Source organism: Bison bison, unplaced genomic scaffold (genome assembly GCF_000754665.1).
Source record: "Bison bison bison isolate TAMUID 2011002044 unplaced genomic scaffold, Bison_UMD1.0 scf7180017864481, whole genome shotgun sequence".
In the NCBI taxonomy this organism is placed as follows: domain Eukaryota; kingdom Metazoa; phylum Chordata; class Mammalia; order Artiodactyla; family Bovidae; genus Bison; species Bison bison.
This window is the reverse complement of record NW_011495041.1, coordinates 3,423,370-3,451,358: the sequence shown is the minus strand read 5'-3', so window position 1 is coordinate 3,451,358 and position 27,989 is coordinate 3,423,370. Positions and strand designations below refer to the sequence as shown.

General features: G+C 45.3%; 1 protein-coding gene across 1 annotated transcript in view; it reads right to left on the bottom strand.

Annotated features, from left to right (window-relative positions):
* The window catches only part of TIAM1 (T-cell lymphoma invasion and metastasis 1), a 469,570-nt gene that overhangs the window by 305,748 nt on the left and 135,833 nt on the right, over positions 1-27,989 (bottom strand). The window contains exon 2 of the mRNA XM_010862313.1: positions 6,094-6,265. The gene's annotated coding sequence lies outside the window, so the exon portion shown is untranslated. The remainder of the gene's footprint in view (positions 1-6,093; positions 6,266-27,989) is intronic.

Here is a 27,989-nt window from a genome sequence, read left to right as displayed (position 1 = left end):
GATGAAATGTACTGTCTGGAACTGGCAAGTCCCCTCATCACACATGCTTACACTTGACGCCAGGTCCAGAGCTCGTTTTCAGGGAAGGCACGGGCAAAAAAAGCGACGGACCTGGCACCATCTCCCTCCACAAGGTTCCCACCTCTAAATGCAGTGGAGACTGAATCCGAAGTCATGAGCTTGACTCGGCCGCCCCCTGCCCCCGCAACACCAGCTGCGGTTACGTCACCTGCCTAAGGTCAACATCTGGAAATCCACAGAAGGACCCTGGTGGGATGGATGGAAGCAGGGCTCAGGAAGCCGTCTTCCAAGTTCATGGGGACTGCAAACAAAACACTGGACAGATGGCAAGCCCTAAAACAAGAGCTCTGATCTGGCTCCTCACCTCCACCCTTCAACCCACATCAGCTACCTCCTCTCCAGAGCAAAGGTCCCAGGAGCCCAGGCACAAGAGAGAAAATTCCAGAGCCACAAAGGAAAAACTCTGACATGCCTCAAAAATGGTCAGGATTCATTTGCTTGGTAACATTAGGAGGTGTGATCTGAGAATCCCAAGGTCCAGGCTCCCTTCTTCATATGGATTTCCTTAGCAGCCAGGGGAGCCGCTGAGTGTCCATAAGAAAAGCAAAAATCGACCGCCGATGTACACATGTGTGGCTCAGATGGTTTTCATCACACTTAAAAGAGAAGCTGCCCTTTTTCTCAAATCCAACAGTGAAGAAGCCCGAGGACATGAAAAGGTCTCAGAATGAATCACCCACACATGGGAAACGCTTCCTAACAGGACCAGTTATGGGTGGACAGAGGTGGGGAGAAACAGCTCTTCCTATGTGTCCAGAAGAAGCATCTTCGGGACACACAGCCTAAAAGACCAGCCCAGGTCAGCCGGGGACCCTCCCCCACCTCCTCCTGTCTCTCGTCCAACTTGATGACTTCCAGAAGTAGGATGTAAAACGTCTCTGCGGCAGGAAGCAACACCACGCAGAACAATACAAGCCTCCGAAGGACAGGTGTCCTCGCGGTTGGACCTGAACCACAGAAAAGAGAAATTCTCTCTTCTCTTGCCACCAGTGCAGATGGATGGGATCCGAGGATCATTTCCTCAGCAGGCAAAAGCCCAGGGAAGAGGAACTGGGAAAGGTCACGTCCAAACAAATCTATCAACCGGACTGAGAGGCCCCGGAGTGTGCAAGCGGACATGTACACCGCCCGGAAAAGGAGGAGAGAGTGAACCCTGACATGCAGGGGCCATCTCCTCCAGGCAGCCTTCCTGCAAGGGGCCCCGAGAAAGCCCGACATGGTCAGCTGGTTCGACAGACAGCTCCATGAAGGCAGGAAGCCGCAAGAAGAGGTGTAGCCCCCATGAGACAGGCAGTGTCCTGGGTGACCCTGCCAGCCACGAGTGACTCCCTCCACCCGTGAAACTAAAACTCACGTGAAATTAACACATGATACGAAACACGTGGGAGAGCCTCAGTGCTACAAGGTCTTTCTGACCCTTCGGTCCCCAAAGAAAGAGAATCCTGCTTCATCGAAGACACCTCCTTATAACGCGCTTCTGAATAAGCAGAAGGCTGGGAACTGTTAGTAAAGTTTGCTAGAATTTATGCCATATTACAGTTACTGATTATCATATTAACACCAGTACTAATATTTGTGGTTGTTGCTGAAGCATGCGTTCCTCCCAGAGATGATCACTCACTCATGGCTAAGCAAACCCATTGAGTTGGTCAACAAATAACTTTCGAAGCACATTGGTCGGTGCTGGGGGCTCGGGAGGCAGGCGGGGGCTGCGGCGGGTGCGTAGGTAGGGCAGTGAGGAGTGAAGACGGGGAGTTAGTGTTTAATGGGGTTAGAGTCTCAGTTTCGGAAGGTGAAAAATTCGGGAGACGGATGATGGCGAGAGCGGCACAACGATGCAAATGTACTTAGTGCCGCCAAACTGTACAATTAAATCTGGTTAAAGTAGTATGTGTTTATTATGTGACTTTTACCACAATAAAAAAATATATTTTAAAATCACTTACTGCAATCGTATCCATTGAAGATATTTTCTCAAAGTCCACACACCTGTGTGTAAAAATTGGAATTTATCCTGGTCGGTACCCCTGCACCCTCCCCTCTGTAGAGATCTCTTGAGGAGCTGCCCCCTTCACACCCAGATTTTAAGCTATGACACCCCCACCCTCCTGTCAACCTGCTCACCCTCAGTCTGTGGCCCAACAAACCCCCCTCCCCCACACCAGCCCTGGGGTTTTCCTTTCCTGCCCTCACCTGCAAGCGAGATGAAGAGGAGCTGTGTGACTCTGGACCAGTGGCTTCTCCTCTCTGAGCCTCAGTTTGCTCCTCTGCACAGTGGGAGCAGTGGAGATGTGCGGGTCAAGGATGGCCGCGGAAGAGGGCAGGCCAGGACTTGGCCCCATTCACAAGGTTCCAGTTCTGATATTGAAAATCACATATCCACCCACATATGACAGGACTTCCCTGTAGCTCAGATGGTAAAGAATCTGCCTACAAAGCAGGAGATCCAGGTTCAATCCCTGGGTCAGGAAGATCCTCTGGAGAATGGCATGGCAATCCACAGCAGTATTCTTGCCTGGAGAATCCAATGGACAGAGGACCCTGGCAGGCTACAGTCCATAGGGTCACAAAGAGTTGGACACAACTGAGTCACTAACACTATTACCCACGTGTTATACTGAACTCCAAGCCACTGCTTACTCCAGCAGTGAGTGAAAGTCGCTCAGTCATGTCCGACTCTTTGGGAGCCCATGGACTGTCCATGGAATTCTCTAGGCCAGAATATTGGAGTGGGTGGCCTTTCCCTTCTCCAGGAGATCTTCCCAACCGACCCAGGGATCGAACCCAGGTCTCCCGCATTGCAGGCGGATTCTTTACCATCTGAGCCACAAGGGACTCCGGCGGTACATTTTGTCAATAAACAGTCACTGACAGGTAAAAAAAAAGTTTCTAATCCAGGAATGAGGAATGTGGGTGATCAGTTATTAATGCTAGAAACCAATGTAGCTAGAATGCACCACCCTGCCCGCTCCCAGGTTGCTTTTCTTGGTACCAAGACCTTTCTTCTTCCATCACACGGGGCAATGATGGGACTGCCATAGCCTCTTCTGGGTTAGACATTCTCAGTGTTTCCTCCATGTTCTCCACCTTGCTTTCCTTTCAAGGGCTCTGTGACTCGTTTTACTGCCCATGGAAGGGAATGCAGTCTCTTGAGCTCCTGAGTGATTTACAGAGAATGTCAGCCTCTGTTTTTGGCCATGACCAACAGGATGCTGTCTTCACGTCGCCTCTCCCATCCATCCTGTCCATGTCTGGCCCTTGGCCACCGCCCAGGCCAAGCTCACCTCCCACCGAGCTCCTAACAAGCCTCCATGTCATTCAGACCTTCAATGGCCAACCAGCCTTCCCAACGATACTCAAGGGATTTCTCTACAAGACAGATGATGAGTGTCATTCTCCTCTCCTGAGTGACTTGCTGGAGGTTTTTATTTTCTGCTAGTACTATTCAAACTCCTTGAAAGTGAGAGTGAAAGTCACTCAGTCATGTCCAACTCTTTGCCACCCCACGGACTATACAGTCCATGGAATTCTCTAGGCCAGAATACTGCAGTAGGTAGTCATTCCCTTCTCTAGGGAATCTTCCCAACCCAGGGATCAAATCCAGGTCTCCCACATTGCAGGCAGATTCTTTACCAGCTGAGCCACCAGGGAAGCCCAAGAATACTGGAGTGAGTAGCCTATCCCTTCTCCAGTAGATCTTCCCAACCCAGGAATCAAACCGGGGTCTCCTGCATTGCAGACAGATTCTTTACCAACTGAACGATGAGGGAAGCTCTCGCCATCTTTAAAAGGCCTCCACAACACGATGTCCCTCTGAACTTTCCCTTTCCCCCTCCACATTGGCCCCCACAAACCCTGTCCACCAACCTCACAGGACAAGTCCCCCCTGCCACTGAGGCCTGTAGCTCACGTCCCATCACTGCCCTGGCGCTGTACCCCTCAACCCTTGCTCATCTTCTACTCACCCCCCAGGATCCACATCAATGGCTGTGCCTCCCACAAAGGGATCTTTAGTCCCCAGACAAAAGGGGCCCCTGCTCAGGGCTTCTGCCCCACTTTGCTTATGCTTTGATGCAGATTCATTATGTTACAATAACTGATCATCACGTTCATCTTCTCTGGCAGATTATAAACTCCTTGAAGCAGGGATCATCCCCAGCAGGCACAGCACCCACTCTGCTGCTTCACACACAGTAAAAGAGCAATGGATACCGGCCAAGATCGGAAATGCAATTAAAACACTGGGGAAGGGACTTCCCTGGCAGTCCAGTGGTTAAGACTCCATGCTCGCAATACATGGGACACAGATTTGATCCCTGGCTGGAGAACTAAGATTCCACATGCTACACAGCACAATCAAAAAAATGTTTTCAAAAAAAAAACTTTTTTACACACTGGGAAGAACAGGGAGTCTAAATGCACCCTCCCCTTCACCTTGGAACCTGATCAGACCCACTGTAAACAGCTGCTTGGAGCAGTAAGGTTTTTCTTAGCCACCCGCCAGCCCCTGGGATTCATAAAGCAATGTTCTCATTCGATTTGACACCTGGACTCCTGAACCAAGGAGTACTAACCTTCTATGGGTTTGCGAGGCTTAGAGATTTTCCATAAAGCCGAGATAAACTCAGGGATTTATTAAATACGTGTCTCACCACCAGCCATCACTAATTAGTTAAATTCCTACAAGCGGACTTAACAGCCTGAGTGGGTCTCGCAACTGAAACTGGAGAGCTCTCCGGACACTACTGGAACTTGGGGGACTGTTTGGCGACAGCTGGTAGTGGCCTCCGAAGTGAAACATTAAACATTAAATATGACCCAAGCAAAGGCCCCGATCAGGGGCTGAATCGCCACAACAGATTGAAATTGTGGAATGGCCTGAAACCCAAGAATGAAACAGGAATGGTCTCTAAAAGAGACTCTGCCAAAACATGCAAGATAGCCTCCTGCCATCGAGGAGGCGGGAACAGGCGCATCCGTGCCAGAACCCACACAGGTCGGTCCACCTCCAGTCCCTGTGGACGGCCTGCAACGCTCTCAGCCACACTCTACCTACAGAGTCAGGGATGCGGGGGACACACTCGCAATGGTTTTCAATGGGCTCACCTGGGATAACAGTCTCACTGAAAAGGAGATGCAATAGACCCACGTCCGCAGGGCTGGAGGGCACCCCATGTGGTTACTAGGGGACAAGGGCTCCAAGCAGAGAGAACAGCCAGGATGAGGGCTTTGAGGCAGGGGTTTGCCTGGCATGTCTAAGCCATAGCCAGAGTGAAGAAGCTATGGGAGAACCGCAGAGGGAGAGGGTAGCTCCTGCCAGGCCCTGAAACCACTGCTAACACTTTGGTTTTGATGCCTTGTGGGTGGAGGGGTCGGGCTGCTGAAAAGCACAGGAAGGTTTTGAGCAGAGCATCTGACCTAACAGCTGCCCTCTGGGTACTATGTAGGGGCAGATGCTGGTGGCTCAGTGGTAGAGAATCCACCTGCAATGCAGGAGACATAGGAGACGCAGGTTCGACTCCTGGGTAGGGAAGATCCCTTGGAGAAGGAAATGGCAACCCACTCCAGTGTTCTTGACTGGAGAATCCCATGGACAGAGGAAGCAGGCAGGCTACAGTCCCAAGAATTGCCCGAGAGTCGCTAAGAGTCAGACACGACTGAGCATGCATGCTAAGGTGGGAGGGCAGAGAAGCCAGTTCTAGAAAGGTCTCCACAGCATCCTTGCATGGACTACAGCTGTCATCTTGAGTGAGGGGTTTTGCACCGGCTACCAACATGGATTTAGGGACAGCCAGGGGTGTCCCCCTCACCCACCCCAGCGGCTTCAGACAGGAGCACCAGAACGGCCCTGGTGAGGGAGAGCGCGAGACTGTGGATGAAAGGAGAGGTCCCCGCAGCCCTTTTGGCATCACAGGGCAGCTCCAAGACGAAAGGCAGGCAATGAACTCCGTGCAGCTTTAAACCCAGAGAGTTAGAGAGGTCACCCCAAATGAAAAGGAAACTGAGACCAACCTTTTTATGAGAGCTCCCCTGGAAACATGGAGAACATACACACCGCCAGAGAAGAAAGGCAGCCGCCAGTCCGACAGCACAGGACTCCACTCAGAACTCGGTCTCAAAGAGCAGCCATTCGGAGAGAGCTGTGCAGCAAGACCTCTTAGAACTGGCCCTTCTTTGCCTGCAGCTGAACAAAAGAAAGGGGGTCAAGGTTACACACTCAGGTGGCTTTGAAGTTCAGCTGTCTCCCAGGCCTCCCGCCTCTCCACAAACTCACGGCTGAAGGTACAAGAAAAGCGCTCTCTGCACCCCTTCCCGTTGTCTCCCCCAGACTCAGCTGGTACCCACGGCATTCCCGCCAGAACCTGCCCTAACCCTGCAACCAGCTCAGCACCAATCACGTCGGAGGCCTCCAGCAAGTCACTGAACACCTCTGGCCCTCTCCTTCTTCGCCTCTATGATAGTTCAGTCAGTTCAGTCGCTCAGTCGTGTCCGACTCTTTGCAATCCCATGGACCGCAGCACATCAGGCCTCCCTGTCCATCACCAACTCCCGGAGCTTACTCAGACTCACGTCCAGTGAGTTGATGATGTCATCCAACCATCTCATCCTCTGTCATCCCCTTCTCCTCCCACCTTCAATCTTTCCCAGCATCAGGGTCTTTTCCAATGAGTCAGTTCTTTGCATCAGGTGGCCAAAGTACTGGAGTTTCAGCTTCAGCATCAGTCCTTCCAATGAATACCCAGGACTGATCTCTTTTAGGATGGACTGGTTGGATCTCGTTGCAGTCCAAGGGACTCTCAAGAGTCTTCCCAACAAACACCACAGTTCAAAAGCATCAATTCTTCAGCGCTCAACTTTCTTTATAGTCCAACTCTCACATCCATACGTGACCACTGGAAAAACCATAGCTTTGACTAGACAGTCCTTAAGTAAGATCACTCATACAAAGAGCGGACTCATTGGAAAAGACCCTGATGCTGGGAAAGATTGAGAGCAGAAGGAGAAGAGGGTGACAGAGGACAAGACGGCTGGATGGAAAACACAGATGAGATGGACATGAACTTGGGCAAACTCCTGGAGATGGTGTGAGGGAGAGAGAAGACTGGAGTGGGGTAGTACATGGAGTCGTGAAGAGTTAGACATACTAGGCGACTAAACAACGGCAAAGATCATTCATGAATGCAACCTGTACCTGGATGGCACACACAGGAAGAATCATTCTTGGGGTTACTTTTGCTAATTCTCTTAACCTGTCCATGCATACATGACAAATTTAATTATTGGCTGACTCTGTGTGACCCCATAGAGGGCAGCGCACCAGGCTCCCCTGTCCCTGGGATTCTCCAGGCAAGAACACTGGAGTGGGTTGCCATTTCCTTCTCCAGTGCATGAAAGTGAAAAGTGAAAGTTAAGTTGCTCAGTCGTATCCAACTCTTAGCGACCTCATGGACTGCAGCCCACCAGGCTCCTCCGTCCATGGGATTTTCCAGGCAAGAATACTGGAGGTAAAACAATGAGAAGATCTAAATAAGCTGGCACCAATAAGCAAGAGACGTATCAGCATTAAACAACAGAATGGGACTTTCCTGGTGGTCCAGTGGCTAAAACTCCATGCTCCCAATGCAGGGGGCCTGGGTTCGATTCCTGGTCAGAGAACTAGATCCCACTTGCTGCAACCAAGGCCCACAACTAATTAAACAAATAAACTTTTTTAAAAAACAAGGTGGTAACACATCTTATGTAGTAATTCGATCTGCTTAGTTGCTCAGTTGTATACAACCTTTGCAACCCATGGACTGTAGGCTCCTCCTGCTAGGCTCCTCTGTCCATGGGATTTTCCAGGCAAGAATACTGGAGTAAGTTGCCATTCCCTTCTCACAGGTCTCCTGCATTGCAGGCAGATTGTTTACCATCTGAGCCACCAGGCTGTTGATGGGCCCATGTATATACAGAAAAGAAGACCCACCTTCCCCAAGATCTTGACCCCTAATAAACAGATAAACATCATCTGTACTTGCAAGGAAACTGTTAGAATGAGCACATTTAGACACTGATATGACAGCATTTAAAACACTCCTTCTGGACACAAATTCAGCAATAAAATGCATTAGATGCATTTAAAAGTTCACACCCTTGAACCCAGTAAATCTGTGTCTAGATTTTTTAACCTAGAGATATAATAAAAGAAGCAAAGATTCACACATAAGGAAGTTTACAGATCCCGCAACTAAAAGTCAGAAACTGGAAAACTAAAAGTGGAACCAGAAGAAACAAGTTAAAGCAGGTCACATCCTTAGAAGAAAGAAAACATGCAAATTTTAAAAGGGTGACTTTAGGAAAAACATCTACAGGAAAGCTTGAGCTCCCTGAGAATGTGGTAAATGGATTAGACTGGATTAGAAGCACACACTTGACTTTGTCACGTAACAATACATCATGGTACAGAAAACAGGCTTTGAAAGGAAAAAAATTCCTTGGAGTCAAAAGCATGGTCCAGGCTAGTGACATCAGCCACTGCCCTTGGACAGACCCCAGGGTTAGTTCCTTCTACTTTGCTGACACCCTCTCTGGATGCCAGTGAACTCAAGCTCCAAAAATCTCTAGCAACTGAGTGTGAAAAACAGTTAGTTCAGGGAGGCTTACTAAAGGGATATTTGCGAAAGAATTTTCCAGCATCCTATATGGAAGTCAACTTAAAGATTACGAAGATAAACAAACCCAACATGGGCTCTGAGTAAAGCACGCAAGACTGTTTACATGTTGCACCAAGATGTTGCACCAATTTAGAATTGAAGTGACCACCTGACTTGTTTCGTTGTTGTTGTTACTGTTATTGGTGGAAGTGCATTTTGACCAAATACTTCTCAAATCTTTGTCTGACAATGCAGAATGGCCTTCACAACACAAACTTCTATGTAATTAGTTACATGGTGTCCCTGAAAATTCACAACCACCTAATTATGTCCACATAACTCCAAAAAGTGATCTTATTAGGGCAGAGTTTTGCAGATGTTATAAAGTTAAGATGAGGTCATGTTGAATTAGAATGACCCTAAATCTGATGACTGGTAACATTAAAAGAAGAGAAGACACACAGAGAATAAGGTCATGTAAAGACAGAAGCAGAAACTGGTTGATGCAGCTACAAGCCAAGGAATGCTAGAGACTGCCAGAAGAAACCAGAAGCTAGGAAAAGACAAGGAGGTGTTCTTCCCTAGAACCTTCTGAAGAAGCATGACTCAGCCAACACCTAGCTTTTGGACTTCTGGCCTCCAGAAATGCAAGAGAATGAAATTCTGTTGTAAACCATCAAATCAGTGGTGCTTTTTCCATTTGTTAAGGCAGCCCTAGTACTCTAACAATACAGTGTACAAGCAGAAGTCCCAAAGACAAAAGAAGATAAACACACAAAGAAGGATTGCCATGGAATGAAAATATTCATTATTTGTTGTTCAGTCTCTCAGTTGTATCTAACTGTTTGGGACCCCATGGATTGCAGAATGCTAGGCTTCCCTGTCTTCTCTATCTCCCAGATTTTGAGTTTGCTCAAATTCATGTCCTTTGAGTCAATGATGTCATCCAACCAGCTCATCCTCTAAACCCCCTTCTCCTTCCACCTGCAGTCTTTCCCAGCATCAGGGTCTTTTCCAAAGAGGTGGTTCTTCACATCAGGTCGTCAAAGTATTAAAGCTTCAGCATCAGTTCTTCCAATGAATATTCAGGATTGATTTCCTTTAGGATTGACTAGTTTGACTCCTTGCAGTCCAATGGACTCTCAAGAATCTTCTCCAACACCACAGTTCAAAAGCATCAGTTCTTCAGCACCCAGCTTTCTTTATGGTCCAACTTTCACATCCATACATGACTACTGGAAAAGCCATAGCTTTGACTTTAGCACCTTTGTCGGCAAAGTAATGTCTCTGCTTTTTAAAATGCCATCTAGGTTTGTTGTAGCTTTTCTTCCAAGGAGCAAGTGACTTTTAATTTCATGGCTGCGGTCACTATCTGCAGTGATTTTGGAGCCCAAGAAAAGAAAGTCTGTCACTGTCTTGAAGCACTAATCCCCAGTGTTTGAAGGCGGGCATTTGGGAAGGTGATTAGGTCATAAGGGTGGAGTCCCATGAATGGGATTAGTGCCCTTACAAGAAGAGTAATGGGAGAATCTCTCTGCCATCAGAGGATACAACAGAAGATGTCCCTCTCTAAGTCAGGAAGGTAACTCTCACCAGTGCCTTGACTTTGGACCTTCCAGGCTTCAGAACTGTGAGAAATAAATGTGTCTTGTTTAAACCACCCAGTCTATGATGCTTTTGTTATAGCTGCTCAAGATGACTAAGACAGGATCAACAGAAGGAAAGTGTTCTTAGGACATACATTACTTCACAGCTCCATCCTCCTGGGCATAGGAGTTGGGGGATACTTATGAAGAAAAGTTGCAAGATAAAAATAATGTTATAACTTTATTAGCAGTTATCTTGTTTCTCAGAGCAGTGATCCCTAAGCATCTGTGTGCATAGCATTACCCAGCAAGAGCATTAGAATGCAGATTCCTCAGTCCCCTACCCCAGACCCTGATGCAACCAATCTTGTGCTTCCCTGGTAGCTCAGATGGTAAAGAATCTGCCTGCAGTGCAGGAGACCTGGGTTGGATCCCTGGCTCAGGCAGATCCCCTGGAGAAGGGAATGGCAACCCACTCCAGTATTCTTGCCTGGAGACTTCCATGGACAGAAGAGCCTGGTGGTCTAGAGTCCTTGAGGGCTGCAAAGAGTCAGACACAACTGAGCAACTTTCACTTTTCACTCACATTCTGACAAAGCTGGATTCCTGATCATACTTAGAAAGACTCTGCTAGGATTCAACAAGACATGTAACAGAAACATCCTCTCTGGAGCTTCCCATCTACCTACCTCTCCAGCCTGGTGTCTCAAGTCTCTCTCCAACAACCCAGGAGCACAGGAACCCTTTAAGTCTGAGCTCACACCATCCATGACTGCTGCCAGGAATGTCCTGTACCTCCATCTGCATCCGCCTTTGGCTGGCTACTCCTGCACAGTACAGACCTGAATGTCTGCAGGAACTCTTCCTGACCAGGAACTGACCACGCACTCATTCCTTCACCATTCTCTAGAGCCTATGAAGAACCATTGTTCCTGGTACCAAGAAAAATGAGCTCAACTGAACTGATATTCTTATTGGTAAAGATACAACACACACATAATGGCTAGGAGCTGGTCTCTGGAACCAGACTGCCTAGCCTAAAATCCTGGGATAAGCTGTAGCCCCTCTTGGGGCTGCTGCCAGGATTCAGCCAGTGGGTACTTGCAAGAGTGCAATAAAAGATCATTTCTATTCGATAAACAAGATAAGTTCAGATTCTGATACATACAGTGATAAGCAGGGTACCTTGAGAGAGTAACCTGGTACTGTATCATGGGGTGGACACCGTGGGGTTGGGGAGGATTATTTGGGGTAAACCTTGAAGACACTGTGTCATCAGGCCTGGCCAGTCTCAGGGATCTGACATGTTCATTTCCAGGTGACAAAAATCTCAGATGTCAGAGAGCCATTCTCCAGCATCTCTGCATGCAACATGCCCCTTGGCAAGGACTTAGCTATTCTCACCATAAAGATTCGAGTAAGACAGTTCTTCAAGCAGATATTAAGAGCAGGTGACTGACGGATGAAGGCACATCAAGAGAAGAAGCACAAGGCAGACACTCGTGTGACCAATCATGATCAGCCTTGGATCCATTAGACGCCATCCTCTGAGAATCCACAGAAATTCTGAGAGATGCCACAGGTAAGAGCTCCACAAGCCCAGGTAGGAACAAGGATGACAACGTTCATTATTAATACCAAGACAACTGCATGAAATCAACATGCGGGGGAGGCCTGCTGACACCTGAACTCACAGTCTGCTGCCCTGGGCCACCTCCCTGATTATGGTGTAGGGCACTCCAGCGTGGAGATGCAATCACTGAATGCACATAAGCTATAGCTATCAGCATGCAATAAATGTAGTGGTGGATGAATAAAGGATTGCATCTCTTTGCACTGATTGCCTCAGTCGTCCTGGATAAGAATGCATTCAAATGTAACACAGTTGGGACTTTCCTGGCAGTCCAGAGGTTAAGAACTCACCTTTCAATGCAGGGGACTCAGGTTCAATCCCTGGTTTAGAATTAAGATCCCACGTGGCGCAGAGCAACCAAGCCCTGGCAACGCAACTAGAGAGAAGCTGTGTGCTGCAGAGAAAGAGCCCACGTACCACAGCTAAAACCTGACACAGCTAAATAAATACATAAAGAAACACTTATTTTAAAAATATAACACAATATGTGCTTGAAACTAATACTGTAAATCAACTTTACTTCAATAAAAACATGCACTATGATGGTTAGATTGCCTGGAAATGATTAGACGGCTGGACCTTACATGTCACAACATTTTTGATCACCGTGTAGAATCCTAGATATCAAGGTAGGTGATGTATGATGAAACAGGCCCTAAAGCTATGATGGACTGGCCCATAATCTCACATCTATTTACCAGCCATGACAGGTACTATCCATAAATGGCAGCTCACAGAATCCCTCTCCACCTATAATATGGGCCCAGAAAAACTTTATACCCTGCAGCTGATGGCTCCATTCAACTTCCTGCCTGTCTCCCAACTTCTTATGTTCCCATGTCCCAGTGAAGCTAAAAGAGTGGCTTGATCCTTCACTGCTTTCAAAGCTCCGGTGCCTTCAGCACTGACACTGCAGAGGAGACAGCTCCCTGAAGAGGATTCTGGTGCTGTCTGAAAAGCCACTGGAAAATATGCCACCTTGTGGCGAGTCACATTTAGGAGAGGGATGCAGTGACAGCCCCAAATGGGGGTGAAGGTCCTCAGAACTAAAGGATGCAAACCTGAGACGTGGAGGATAAAGCTGCTAACCTTTGTTCTAAGATGCTTCACAACCCTCTCTGCCTCCTTCCTTTAGCTGGTCCCCACACCATGGCCACACCAGGCTCCTTGATGCCCCATCCCCAAAGAACACGCCGAGTATCTTTATAATTGCGCTCATGACCTCTGCTCAGAATGTCCCTTCCCTCCACGCACAGGGAGGCTCCCTAGGACATTGAACTCATCTATCAGAATTCCATTCAAGCATCACAGTGGCTCCCTAAAGACTCCCGTGAATGCTTTGGGGAGGTCCACCCAAGCTCCAGCACCCACAGTCCAGACTCTGAACCATCCAGCAGCGTGGTTGGCCATCTGACCTGTGACAGGGTGAGCTTCTCAAGAACACAAACAGGGTCTCGTTTTTTACCACATCATCATCACCAACAGTCACATAGTAGACCCTGATGCCCCCCGTGAGCTCTGTGGACAGAAATCATCCTGAAGACAAGGGCAATGAGTCAGAGCTCCCCTCACCTTCTGCCCGGTATACCCTCCAAAGCACCCGAAGTTTCTCCAGTACAGAACCCAGTACTTTGTGATTAATATCTATGTTGAATTCACTTAATGCCCATCTTGCCCACAAGACAGGGTGCTCTTTAGAGCCAGGGGATGTGTTGGGTATTTCGTGCTATGTCTTCAGCCCCAGTCCGACAGCTGGTTCTTGGCATGAGGAGAAATATGATGCTGATAATAAACGAACCCCTCACATGTGAGATTACTTGACACCTTGGAAAGTTACACACGAAGCTTGCAAACGTTATGCTGGGTGAAAGAAGTTAGTCATAAAAGGTCACATATTTATGATCCCACTTATATGAAACATCCAGAATAGGCAAATCCACAGGGACAGAAATAGATTAGTGATTGTCTAAGCTGGAATGGGGGCTGCGGGGCGGCAGGCTGGAGGAAAATGGGTGGTAACTGCTGATGGGTACAGGGGTTCTTTTGGGGATGACAAAAATGTTCGGAGATTGGCCATTGCACAACGTTGAGAACGTGGTGGGGAAAAACACTAGTTTGTAAACTTTACATGGTAAATCAAACAGTATATGAATTATATCTCAATAAGTTCAGTTCAGTTCAGTCGCTCAGTCGTGTCCAACTCTTTGCAATCCCATGAATCACAGCACACCAGGCCTCCCTGTCCATCACCAACTCCCAGAGTTTACTCAAACTCATGTCCATCAAGTTGGTGATGTCATCCAGCCATCTCATCCTCTGCCGTGCCCTTCTCCTCCTGCCCCCAATCCCTCCCAGCATCAGGGTCTTTTCCAATGAGTCAACTCTTCTCATGAGGCGGCCAAAGTATTGGGGTTTCAGCTTTAGCATCAGTCCTTCCAATGAACATGCAGGACTGATCTCCTTTAGGATGGACTGGTTGGATCTCCTTGCAGTCCAAGGGACTCTCAAGAGTCTTCTCCAACACCACAGTTCAAAAGCATCAATTCTTCGGCACTCAGCCTTCTTCACAGTCCAACTCTCACATCCATACATGAGCACAGGAAAAACCATAGCCTTGACTAGATGGACCTTTGTTGGCAAATGCCTCTGCTTTTTAATAAGCTGTCTAGGTTTGTCATAACTTTCCTTCCAAGGAGTAAGCGTCTTTTCATTTCATGGCTGCAATCACCATCTTCGGTGATTTTGGAGCCCAAAAAAGCTGTTCAAAAAAAAGTTGCACAAATTCTACTGTCAAGGATATTCAAAGATTAAGTCAGCTCAAGAAAGGTACATGGTATCATCAGGAGGAACCATGGAAATCCTTAGAACGCATATAATTTTTTTAAATAGTGAGTGTGCTTAGTCACTCAATAGATATAGATTTTATTTAGTATCCTATAACTAGAACTTAAGAGAATGTTGGAAAGCATCTGACTTTCCTTTTGTATTAATTTTTGTTGAAGCATAGTTGCCTCACAATGTTGCATTGGTTTCCTGCTGCAGAGCACAGTGAATCAGCCATACGAATACACGTGCCCTTCTTTCTCAGGGTCACCACAGCACTGACCAGAGCTCCCTGTACTCTGCAGTGGGTTCTCATCAGTTACCTATTTTATACAGTATCAATCTCCCAACTCACCCCACTCCCCTTCCCGCCTTGGTATTCTCACGTTTATTCTCTGCATCTGCGTCTCTATTTCTGGAAAGCATCTGAATTCCTTACTTTTAAAGCACTGGAAAATGAGATGCAGAAGTTCACTGATTTGTCTCAGATCTCGCCTCCAGCTTGTAGTAACTGAAGGTCCACACTCAATCACAGCAGCATCATTTATAACAATCCAAAGATGGAAGCAACCCAAGGATCCACGGACGGATGACTGGTTAAACTTGTGATACATACATACAAAAGGATATCATTCAGCCTTCAAAAGGAAAGAACCATGCCACGTGCTACAGCAGGAATGGACTTGGAGACATGACGCTAGGACAAAGAAGTCAGACACAAAAGAACAAATACTGTGATTCTGCTTATGTGAGGAACCTAGGATAATTAAATCTACAGAAATAGAAAGTAGAATGGTGGTTATTGGGAGCTGGGGGAGGAAAAAATGCAGAACTGTTGTTTGATGGGTACAGATTCAGTTTTGCAAGATAGAAAGGGTTCTATAAACTGATTACACACAATACGAATGTACCAGGGCTTCTCCGGCGGCTCAGTGGTAAAGAATCCGTCTGCAATGAAGGAGCTGAAGGAGACTTGGCTTCCATCCTTGGGTCGGGAAGATCCCCTGGAGGAGGGCATGGCAACCCACTCCATGTTCTTGCCTGGAGAATCCCATGGACAGAGGAGTCTGGCGGGCAACAGCCCATGGGGTCACAAAGAGTTGGACACGACTGAAGCCATAGCAGGCACGCACATATTTTATCACAAATTTACAATAAATTTTTATAAAAAGAGAGAGATCAAACCTCAAGTCTCCCAACACTTATCCTAACCACACCCTGCAGCATGGCGCTCTCAGATCCAGCAAAATGACCAGATGAAAAGTAGAAAAAGCCCATTCTGCTCCATCTCACTTCACGACGGAGAAATGAAGTCAATCTCTCCAAGGGACTGCTTCCAAAGAATTTCAGGAACTTTAACAAACCTCAGCAACACCAATCAATACACAGATCAATAAAATAGAGTCCACTCCACAGGTCTGAGTGTTCCCCAGAACAAAGCCCTGCCAGAAGGTGATGGTGATGGTGGCAGAGCAGCTCAAACAGCTTTCTCCAGGACAGGGCTTCTCAGACCAAACTGAGCATAGAATCAACCAGAGACCTTCTGAAAATGCAGGCTCACCAGGGTGAGGCCTGAGAATCTGAATTTGTAATAGGTGCCCAGATGACAGGGATATGATGCTGGTCCCAGGGACCACTCTTTCCCACTTCAAGTGGCCAGAATGGAGATGAAACTCCACACCACATTCCTCTCCCCAGACGAGAAGCTATCTTCATGGGCTGAAGGCTCCATGGCAACATTCCACTTTCAGCGGAAGTACGTACCCCCATCACAAGCCAGTATATTTCAGTTCATTTCAGTCTGAATTAGAAAACCCACATATTTTGTGGTTTCTGAAAATGCAGGTTTGATTTACACTAAAACTGAGTCAGTGGGTTGACTGCTTGATTGTTGGCGGCATGGGTAAGAAACCAACTGTGGTCCACTCTTTAAAGGGAATATTAAATATGACTTAAAATTCCAAAGTCGATGGAATGTGGTCTAATATGTGATTCATAAACGTGCCTTGGTAAACCATACTGGAAAAAGCCACAACACACAGAGAGCTGAAACATTCTGTTCTACACAGGGTCATAGACAATAGGGAGTTTGGGTTTGTTTTTGGTTTTCTTAATTTTTTTAAATTTTTATTTATTTATTTATTTACAGCTGTGCTGGGTCTCTGTTGCTGCACAGGCTTTCCTCTAGTTGTGGAGAGAAGAGGCAACACTAGTTGCAGTGCGTGGGCTTCTCAATGTGGTGGCTTCTCTTGTTGCAAAGCACAGGCTCTAGAGCACTCGGGCTTCAGTAATTGTGGCACAGGGGCTCAGCAGCTGTGGGAGACGGGTTTAGTTGATCCGCAGCATGCAGGATCTTCCCAGACTAGGGATTGAACCCATCTCTTGCATTGCCAGGCAGATTCTTTACCACTGAGCCACAAGGGAAGCCCTACAACATGGTTTTTTAACCTTGATGTTCATGAAGTTTTGGTTTTCCTGCCATTTCCCAATAGAAATGAACAAGGAAGGAAACTCATCTACATAGGGACAAGAGGTCTGTGAGGACCGGAGCCTATAATCAAGAGGACAGATGTTAAAGCACCAGACAAGAACCAAGAGAAATGAAAATGACAGATTATGTTTTCAGGATCAGAGGTTACCAATTAAAATTAAAAGTATTCTTATAGAATACTTCTCTTAAAAAGAGAAGGCAAAAAATTGACTCCCTGCAATCAGAAACTGTCCCAAAATACTCTACAGCAAGTCTGACACATGACTTCTGAGAACTTTGCAACTTGACACCAAATGAGCTTCTAACTTTCACTGCAGTTGCTAATACCCATTTCAATACCCCTGTTTCAACTAATTAACCCTTTCACTTTATTGCTGTTACAATTAGTGAGTCCCCAAAACAGGAAAGGGTGGTTTATCTATTACTCACAAGATCTACTAAGTGATTCAACCTCGAGAGACACAACTGCCACTAGTCTTTACTTATTGCCAAGTCATTTTAACTTAAAAAAAACACTTCATCTGAAAGGACAGTTATAAACAATTCAAACGAAAACCTCAAGACGTTAGAGGAGAAAGAATACAGTAGTCAGGATCAGCCACAGAGCAGTCAGAGAAGACGCTTCACCCACTGCCCTGGTGGTGTCACCGGCACAATCTTACTGTGTAAACTGGCAACATGTGCTCTCTAGAGTGTTTAGACTTTTTAACCGAACGATTCCTCTTTTGATGATCTATTGTCAAGAAATGCTCCAAAATTCAGAAAAAGCACCAGATGGATATAAAGACATCCTCTTGAGTACTTCGTCACAACAGAAAGAGCACCAGAGACGAGCACTGGGAGGCATGTACCCTGTCGCTGGAGCTAAGCAGGAACTACACCTCCCAGAATCCCCTCTCCTAGGAGCTACTTGTTTAGAATCAGCCATCAGGGGAGTTTACTCAGGCTCTGAAAGCACATTTCAAAGACATCTGAAATGACATTACTTTAAAAGACATTACTTTGCCAACAAAGGTCCATCTAGTCACGGCTATGGTTTTTCCAGTACTCATGTATGGATGGGAGAATTGGACTATAAAGAAAGCTGAGCACTGAAGAATTGATGTTTGTGAACTGTGGTGTTGGAGAAGACTCTTGAGAGTCCCTTGGACTGCAAGGAGGTCCAACCAGTCCATCCTAAAGGAGATCAGTCCTGGGTGTTCATTGGAAGGACTGATGCTAAAGCTGAAACTCCAATACTTTGGCCACCTGATGCAAAGAACAGACTCATTGGAAAAGACTCTGATGCTGGGAAAGATTGAAGGCAGGAGGAGAAGGGGACAACGGAGGATGAGAGGGTTGGATGGATCACCAACTCGATGGACATGAGTTTGAGTAAACTCCAAGAGTTGGTGATGGACAGGGAGGCCTGGCGTGCTGCAACTCATGGGGTCACAAAGAGTTGGACACGACTGAGCAACTGAACTGAACTGAACTGAACTTGAAAGCCCAAGTGGAGAAGCAGGTAGGGTCAGGGTGGTGAGCTCTGTATGGCATGGCAGTGGGGACAGACGCTGGAGCTCCTGAGCCAGACAAACGTGCAGCTCCGAGGTCAGCGGCAAGCCTCTTCTGCAAGTCACCCCGCGTCATCATCAAGGTGGGAGGCAGAGAAAAACTTGGGCCTCAATGTGTCCTGGCTCTTCCTCCTACTTCTGCGGCTGTTTTTCCTGAACTTCTTCCAGCGCCCACAAGTACACGGAGTCAACTTCCCATGAGGAATCCCTATTTCACACCCATCATTGTGATGGTTAACTTTATGTGTCTACATGACTAGGCAAACAGATGCCTAGAGAGTCGGTAAAACATTATTTCTGGATGTGTCGGTGAGGGTTTTTCTGGATGAGATAAGCATTTGAATCAATAGACGAGTAAAAATGATCACCGTCTGTAATGTAAGCAGGCATCATCCAATTCACTGAAGACCTGAATACGACAAAAAGATGGAGGAAGGGAACTCACTCTCTCTCTCTCTCTCTCTCTCAGCTGATACATCCATCTTCCCCTGCCCTGGGACACCGGCAATCCTGATTCTCAGGCTTCAGATTCAGACTGAACCACACAGCTGCTCTCCTGGGTCTCCAACCTGCAGACAGTAGGCAGCACAAGGGACTTCTCTGCAATCATAATTGCATGAACCAATTTCTACCATAAATTTCAGTGCCCACCTGCCCTTTCACATAGATGTGTGTGTGTGTGTTAGTTGCTCAGTCATGTCTGTCTTTGCGATCCCATAAACTGTAGCCCACCAAACTCCTCTGTCCATGCAAGAATTCACCAGGCAACAATACTGAAGTGGACTGCCATTTCCTTCTCCAGGATATCTTCCTGACCCAGGGATCAAATTCGTGTCTCCCACATGGCAGGCAGATGTTTTACCACTTGAGCCATCAGGAAAGCCATCCAAATAGACAAACAAATAGATAAATAGATAGATTCTATTGGCTTGTTCTTTTTCTCTGGAGAACTCTAATATACTCACCACACCTTAACTGATAAATAATCAGTGCATGCAAATGAGATTCCAGTAAACCTCAGTACAACATTCCATAGAATGTTAAACATTTGCTAAAACAGATATTTACAAAGCACTTAAGCATATTTGCAACACAATGATTTTTCCCAGTAAATGAGAAGAAATAACAGGCTAGAATCTAAATTAATTTATTACACATACTATAAATAATAAACAAACACTAGACAGAAAAAAATGCTACATCAAAGTACAACTGAAAGGTAAAGAGTTCAATCTAGTTTGTATTAGAAATTAGCCTTTGTTTCTTTCTTCTGATATTTTCTAATTTTTAAGTCTTCTATGCATTTTCTCTATTTTTTAGAATTAAAATTAAGATTATGTGGAGAAACAAAAAACCCAAGAGAGCCAAAGTCATATGGAAGAAGTAGAACAAAGTTGGAGGATTAACACTAACCAATTCAAGACTTTCTACAACATTACAGTCATCAAAACAGAGTGGTATCTGCAAAAGAAATCACATAAAGATCAGTGAGACAAGATAAGAGAGCCCAGAAACAGATCTGAATAAACAGAATGGATCCTTGACAGAGGAGGAAAAGAAATACAACCGAGAAAATACAGTCTTTTCAACAAATGGTGCTGAAACAACTGGATCAGTTCAGTTCAGTTCAGTCGCTCAGTCGTGTCTGACTCTTTGCGAGCCCATGCATCGCAGCATGCCAGGCCTCCCTGTCCATCACCAACTCCCAGAGTTCACTCAAACTCATGTCCATCGAGTCAGTGATGCCATCCAGCCATCTCATCCTCTGTCGTCCCCTTCTCCTCCTGCCCCCAATCCCTCCCAGCATGAGTCTTTTCCAATGAGTCAACTCTTCCCATGAGGTGGCCAAAGTACTGGGGTTTCAGCTTTAGCATCATTCCCTCCAAAGAAATCCCAGGGCTGATCTCCTTCAGAATGGACTGGTTGGATCTCCTTGCAGTCCAAGGGACTCTCAAGAGTCTTCTCCAACACCACAGTTCAAAAGCATCAATTCTTCTGTGCTCAGCTTTCTTTATAGTCCAACTCTCACATCCATACATGACCACTGGAAAAACCGTAGCCTTGACTAGATGGACCTTTGTTGGCAAAGTAATGTGTTTGCTTTTCAATAAGCTATCTAGGTTGGTCATAACTTTCCTTCCAAGGAGCAAGTGTCTTTCAATTTCATGGCTGCAGTCACCATCTGCAGTGAAACAACTGGATATCCACACGCAAAAAGAAGAATCTAGATACACACCTTATGCCCTTTACAAAAATTAACTCAAAATGGATCACAGACCTAAATGTATACTTGTAACCAAAAAAATGAAACTACAAAAGGTAACATACAAAAAAATTTAGATTACCTGGCCTACTACAATGACTTTTTGATACAACACCAGAAGCATGATCCATGAAAGAAAGAACTGATACGATGGACTTCATTAAAATTAAAAACTTCTCTTTTACATAGCACAATTTCAAGAGAACGAAAAAACAAGTCATGAGCTGAGAGAAACCACTTGCAAAAGACACATCTGATAAATGGCTATTACCTAAAATATACAAAGAACTCTTAGAACTCAATGATAGGAACACTATAAAAGAACTCTTAAAACTCAATGGTAAGAACACAAACCACCCTGTTAAAATATGGGCCAAAGGCCTTAATAGGCACCTCAACAAAAAAGATACATGGATAGTAAATTAGTATGTGAAGAATGTAAATTAGTATGTTTCACATCAGATGTCTTCAGAGAAATGAAAACCAAAACATCAGTGAGACACCACTACACACCTATTTGAATGGCCAAAATCCATAATGACGACAATACCAAATGTAGACAAGACTGTGAAGCAACAGGAACTCTCATTCATTATTGCTGGGAATGCAAAACAGTACGGACACTGTGAAAGAAAAACAAACTGCAACATTCTTAAGGAGATGGGAACACCAGGCCACCTGACCTGCCTGTCGAGAAACCTGCATGCAGGTCAGGAAGCAACAGTTAGAACCGGTCCTGGATCAATGGACTGGTTCAAAATTGGGAAAGGAATGCATCGAGGCTCGATATTGTCACTCTGTTTATTTAACTTCTATGCAGAATACATAAGGCAAAATGCCTGGCTGGATGACGCAAGCTGGAATCAAGACTGCCAAGAGAAATATCAATTACCTCAGATACGCAGATGACACCACCCTAATGGCAGAGTGAAGAGAAACTAAAGAGCCTCCTGAGGTGAAAGAGGAGAGTGAAAAAGCTGGCTTAAAACTCAACATTCAAAAAACAAAGATCACAGCATCCAGTCGCATCACTTCTTAGCAAATAGATGTGGGGAAAATAAAAACAGTGGCAGATTTTATTTTCATAGGCTCCAAAATCACTGTGGACAGTGACTGCAGCCATGAAATTAAAAGACACTTGCTCCTCGGAAGAAAAACTGTGACAAACCTAGACAGCATATTAAAAAGCAGAGACATCATTTTGTCGACAAAGGCCCACACAGTCAAAGCTGTGGTTTTCCCAGTACTCATGTATGGATGTGAGAGTTGGACGAAGAAGGCTGGGCACCGAAGAATTGATGCTTTCAAACTGCGGTGCTGGAGAAGACCCTTGAGAATCCCTTGCACAGCAAGACGACCAAACCAGCCAATCCTAAAGGAAATCAACCCTGAATATTCCTTGGAAGGACTGTTGCCGAAGTTCCAATACTTTGATTATCTGATGTGAAGAGCCAACTCACTGAAAAAGACCGTGATGCTGGGAAAGACTGAGGGCAGGAGGAGAAGGGGGCGACAGAGGATGAGATGGTTGGATGGCATCATGGACTCAAAGGACATGAGTTTGAGCAAACTCCAGGAGATAGTGAAGGACAGGGAGGCCTGGTGCGCTGCAGTCTATAGGGTTGCAAACAGCTGTACACGAATTAGCGACTGAACAACAACAGCAGCCACTGTGGAAGTCAATTTGGTAGTTTCTTACAAAACTAAACATACACTTACCATAAAATTCAGTAACCACACTCCTTGGTATTTATCCAAAGGAGCTGAAAACTTACATACACACAGAAACTTACACATACTTATCAACAGCAGTTTTACTCATAACTGCCAAAATTTAGAAGTTCAAGATGTCCTTCAGCAGGTGAATAGACAAATAAGACTATGGTACATCCAGACAAGGGAATAATATTCAGTTCTATAAAGAAATGAGCTATCAAGCCACAAAAAGACATGGGGAAACTTTAAATGCCTATCACTAAAGCAAAGAAACCAGTCTGCGAATGCAACATACCATACCATTCCAGCTATACAACATTCCGGAAAAGGAAAAACTATGGAGATAGTAGAAGAAACACTGGTTGGCAGGAGCTTGTGAGAGGGAAGCAAGATAATCAGAGGATTTTTAGGGCAGTGAAATGACTCTGTACGATAATTACAGTGGTAAAAACATGTCATTATAAGTAGGTCCAAACCCATAAAATGTACAAGACCAAGAGTGAACCCTAACATAAGTAGGCTTTAGATAATAATGATATGTTAATTTATGTTCACCAATTGTAACATATGTATCCATCTAATTGTGAATGCTAATGAAGGGAAAGGGGATGTATGTGCGCAGGCCATGGGTATATGGGAAAACTTCTGAACGCTCTGCTCAGTATTGCTATAAACCTAAAACTGCTGTTTAAAAAAAAAAAAAGGCTATCATACTTTTTAATTAAGAATCATTAATAATAAAAATAGTAAAAATTAAATTCTGAATTCTTTATGTTTTTCCTCCTTTACTCTCAGCTTATGTTTCAAACATACCACAAAAACTTGTTTTTTCTAATTTGTAAAGGGCTCTGTTATTCTGTGTATATTCAACAGAATTGCAAACCTGATCTTATTTCACTTCACTGCCACAAAACCATTCAGTTATTTTCCAGGAGCAAAGCCAAACTTCTCAGCAAGATCTGGCCACTGATCTCACCAGCTCAGCTCATCTTCTGACCCTGATATAAGAATAATAGTTGTAAAGAAGGACACAATGACAATAACAATTGTGATCCCCAGAAGGGACCAAGTCCCTCGATTGCTCTGTACTTTTGCATGTGGTTCTTGTTGTTCAGTCGCTAAGTCATCTCTGACTCTTTGCAATTCCATGGCCTGCAGCACACCAGTCTTCCCTGTCCTTCACTATCTCGAGTCTCTCAAACTCACGTCCACTGAGTCGGTGAGGCCAGCCAACCATCTCATCCTCTGTCACCCCCTTCTCTTCCAGCCCTCAATCTTTCCCAGCATCAGAGTCTTTTCCAATGGGTCAGCTCTTTGCATCAGGGGCCAAAGTACTGGAGCTTCAGCTTCAGCATCAGTCCTTCCAGTGAATATTCAGGATTGATTTTCTTTAGGATTGACTAGTCAGACCTCCTCCATCTCTAAGGCACTCTCAAGTCCTCTCAAAACCTTCAAGTCTATGGCACTTAGCCTTCTTTATGGTCCATCCAACTCTCACATTCATACACTACTACTGGAAAAATCATAGCTTTGACTACATGGACTTTCGTCAGCAAAGTGATATCTCTGCTTTTTAACATGCTGTCTAGATTTGTCATAGCTTTTCTTCCAAGGGGCAAGCGTCTTTTAATTTTTTGACTGCAGTCACCGTCCACAGTGATTTTGGAGTTCAAGAAAATAAAATGTGTCACTCTTTCCACTTTTTCCTCATCTATTTGCCATGAAGTGATGGGATCAGATGCATTACCTTGCTAGCATATGGAAGGAGTCCAATTGTGCAGTAGTTTGAACATTCTCTGGCATTGCCCTTCTTTGGGACTGGAACGAAAACTGACCTTTTCCAGTCCTGTGGCCACTGCTGAGTTTTCCAAATGTGCTGGCATACTGAGAGGAGCACTTTCACAGCATCATTTTTCAGAATCTGAAATAGCTCAGCTGGAATTCCATCACCTTCACTAGCTTTGTTAGTGGTAATGCATGTGGCTTTCTTGATAATGCTCTCCTCCTAGCCCTTATTCATCTCAAGAACAACTACTCAACAATTAAGACTTCACTCGAACATCATTTGTCTAAAGGCCTATCTAACTCTCCAAAGGCATTAATTCTAACTCCCCAGTTACCCTTTAATACACGCAATGTGCTTTCAGGGACAACAACCAGACTTCAGCTGGAGAGTTTATTAAAATTTACATTGTTAGGCCCCACCCCCAGAGTGTTGATTCAGCAGGGCTGAGTTAGGGCCCAGGAATGAGCATTTCTAACAATTCCAGATGGTGATGATGATGCTTATCTGAGGACCACACTGTGAGAGCGGCTGAGTTAGCACTATGAGACCCCTTGATGGTGGGGCCTATGATTTACTCACCCTTGCATCTCAAAGGCTCAAACATAGTCCCTGGCACGTAGCAGTGTTCAGAACTGGAGGGCATGGCAACCCACTCCAGTGTTCTTGCATGGAAAATCCCATGGACAGAGGAGCTCCAGTCCATTGGGTCGCACTGAGTCGGACACAACTGAAGTGAGTTAGCACACACGCAACCGTATTTATTTTACCTTTTTAAATAAAGAAAACCCTGATACAGAGAACAAACTAGTGGGCAGAAGGAAGCAAGGAGGGGCAACATAGGGGTAAGGGAGTAAAAGGGACAAACTATTAAGTATTAAATAAATTCTCAGGATATACTGTACAACACAGGAAACATAACCAACATTTGATAATAAGCAGGGTATAATCTCTGTAAATTGTAAATCGCTATATTGTACACCTGTGACTCATATATAAATAACACTATAGATCAATGAAACTTCAACAAAAATAAAGAAAAACACACCTTTCCCCTACACATGGCTAACCTCACTAACATGATGTGCAGTTACATGGACTCTGATGACTGTCTTTTTTTGTTTATACTTTTGTGAAATCTGGAAACCTTAATAAATACAAGGTGAAAATGTGAAAAATCCAAGGTTTTTATTTCCCCATACACACTCTTTGTGAAAAGCGCTCCACATTTTACATTACCATTGTAATTTCTCTGTTACTCCAGGCAACAGGAGATAAAGCCAGACACAGGTGGAGATGGACAGAAGATACTTGGCTACTCTTTTGGCTCCCACGTTTTCAGTGTTAAAAGATGAGATTGTTTTCCCTTCAGGGCTTTTAACTCTGTCTCTCCTGTCCACACAACGACAGGGTGGCCTGGCAGTGCTAAACCCAGGAGCAGTGCCCGGGTCACCCGACCTTCAAGGCTTACTCACGACCTTCCTGGTAACAGTGACCACCAACTTCCCAGGCACACCCTCAAGCCAGTTGGTGAGAAGGTTACCGGAATCCAGGCAAGAGAAGAAGCAATTCCACATGCCAAGATTGGGAAGATGTCCCAACACACATGACTTGGGAGGGGAAGGCGCAGGGAGAAAGGCTCTCCAGGGGGACAAGGGAAGCAAACATACAGAGGTGTTAAATACACAGCATGTCCCAGCGACAGTGAGAGCCCAACAGCAGGAACATAACGTGGGACGGAGAGACACCTGGAGGAGACGCTGGGGTCTGAAACACCACGCCACAAAGATGGGTCTGTAATGTGGACACAGTAACTCCTGTCAAAGGGGAGTGAGAGTGATCATCTACATGTTGGGTAACAATTCTGGTGGCTGAACGGATGATAAGGAGATGCTAGCGGGGCGAGGGGGCAGGCTTCCTTGGTGGCCCAGTGGTTAAGACTCCGTACTTCCATTGCAAGGGGCACAGGTTCAGTCCCTGGTTGGGGACATAAGATCCCACGTGTCGCATGGCACAGTTAAATTTTTTTTTCTTTTAATAAAATAAAAAACAAAAAAAGGAGGCTCTGGAGGAGATGTGCTCTGTGTTACTGATACTCAGAGAAATGCCAAGTGAACCGGCAAAGGAAACATGAAGCAAACTACAATTTATATACCGGTATGCCTTTCTTGATCCAACTGTGAAGTAGAGGCTTTTTATATTCTCTTTCCATTCAATCTCTCATTTCAGAAATAACGCAGGTAAATAATTGAAGCAATAAGGACCAGAGAAATCAAAAGCTAGACCTCTTCAGAGCAAGGGAGCCAGACAAGTGTTTGGAGGTTTGATCCTGACCTTTAAAGATAAGAGAGACTTCACCAGGAGGAGCAGCGCCATTTATAGTTATTGGGGTCATGAAGCCTTTGCAGAAAAGCTCAATTTACCGTGCTCTTTAACAGCCAAAATCTTCTGAAATGCACTTTAATCCCAAATTAACAACACACAACTGATTATACTGAGCAAACTGGTAGAAAGAGAATGAAAACACACACATCGGTTCTGCCACAGATAACTTCAACCTCTGAGAACAGATCAAGTAATATGATATCTGGGTTTCCCTGGTGGCTCAGTGATAAAGAATCCACCTGGCAATGTAGATGTGGGTTCGACCCCTGAGTGGGGAAAATCCCCTAGGGAAAGGAATGGCAACCCACTCCAGTGTTCTTGCCTAGAATATCCCATGGACAGAGGAGCCTGGCGGGCTCCAGTCCATGAGGTTGCAAAGAGTCGGACATGACTGTGCGACTGAACAACAACAACAATTTGGTATCTATTTCAACTGTGATTAGGTTTTACAGTCTGTACTTTGAGTTTGAAGAAACAATTCCTACTAAACTTTCAAAACTCAAGCCTTTCTATAAGAACAATTTCCCAACACATAAGAAAAAAAGGCAGTAAATTAAAGAAGGAAATTAATCCCCAAATGGATTAGGAGAGAGGTTTTAATTATGCTTTAAGAGGATGGTGATATAGACAATAAATGTATGGACACCAAAAGTGGGGAAAGAGAGGGTGGAATAAATTCGGATATTAGGACTGACATATATACACTCCTGATTCTATGTATAAAATAGATAACTAATGAGAACCTACAGTACAGCACAGGGAAGGAAATCCAAAAAAGAGGGGCTTCCAGATGTTCAAGCTGGTTTTAGAAAAGGCAGAGGAACCTGAGATCAAATTGCCAACATCCGCTGGATCATGGAAAAAGCAAGAGAGTTCCAGAAAAACATCTATTTCTGCTTTATTGACTATGCCAAAGCCTTTGACTGTGTGGATCACAATAAACTGTGGAAAATTCTGAAAGAGATGGGAATACCAGACCACCTGACCTGCCTCTTGAGAAACCTATATGTAGGTCAGGAAGCAACAGTTAGAACTGGACATG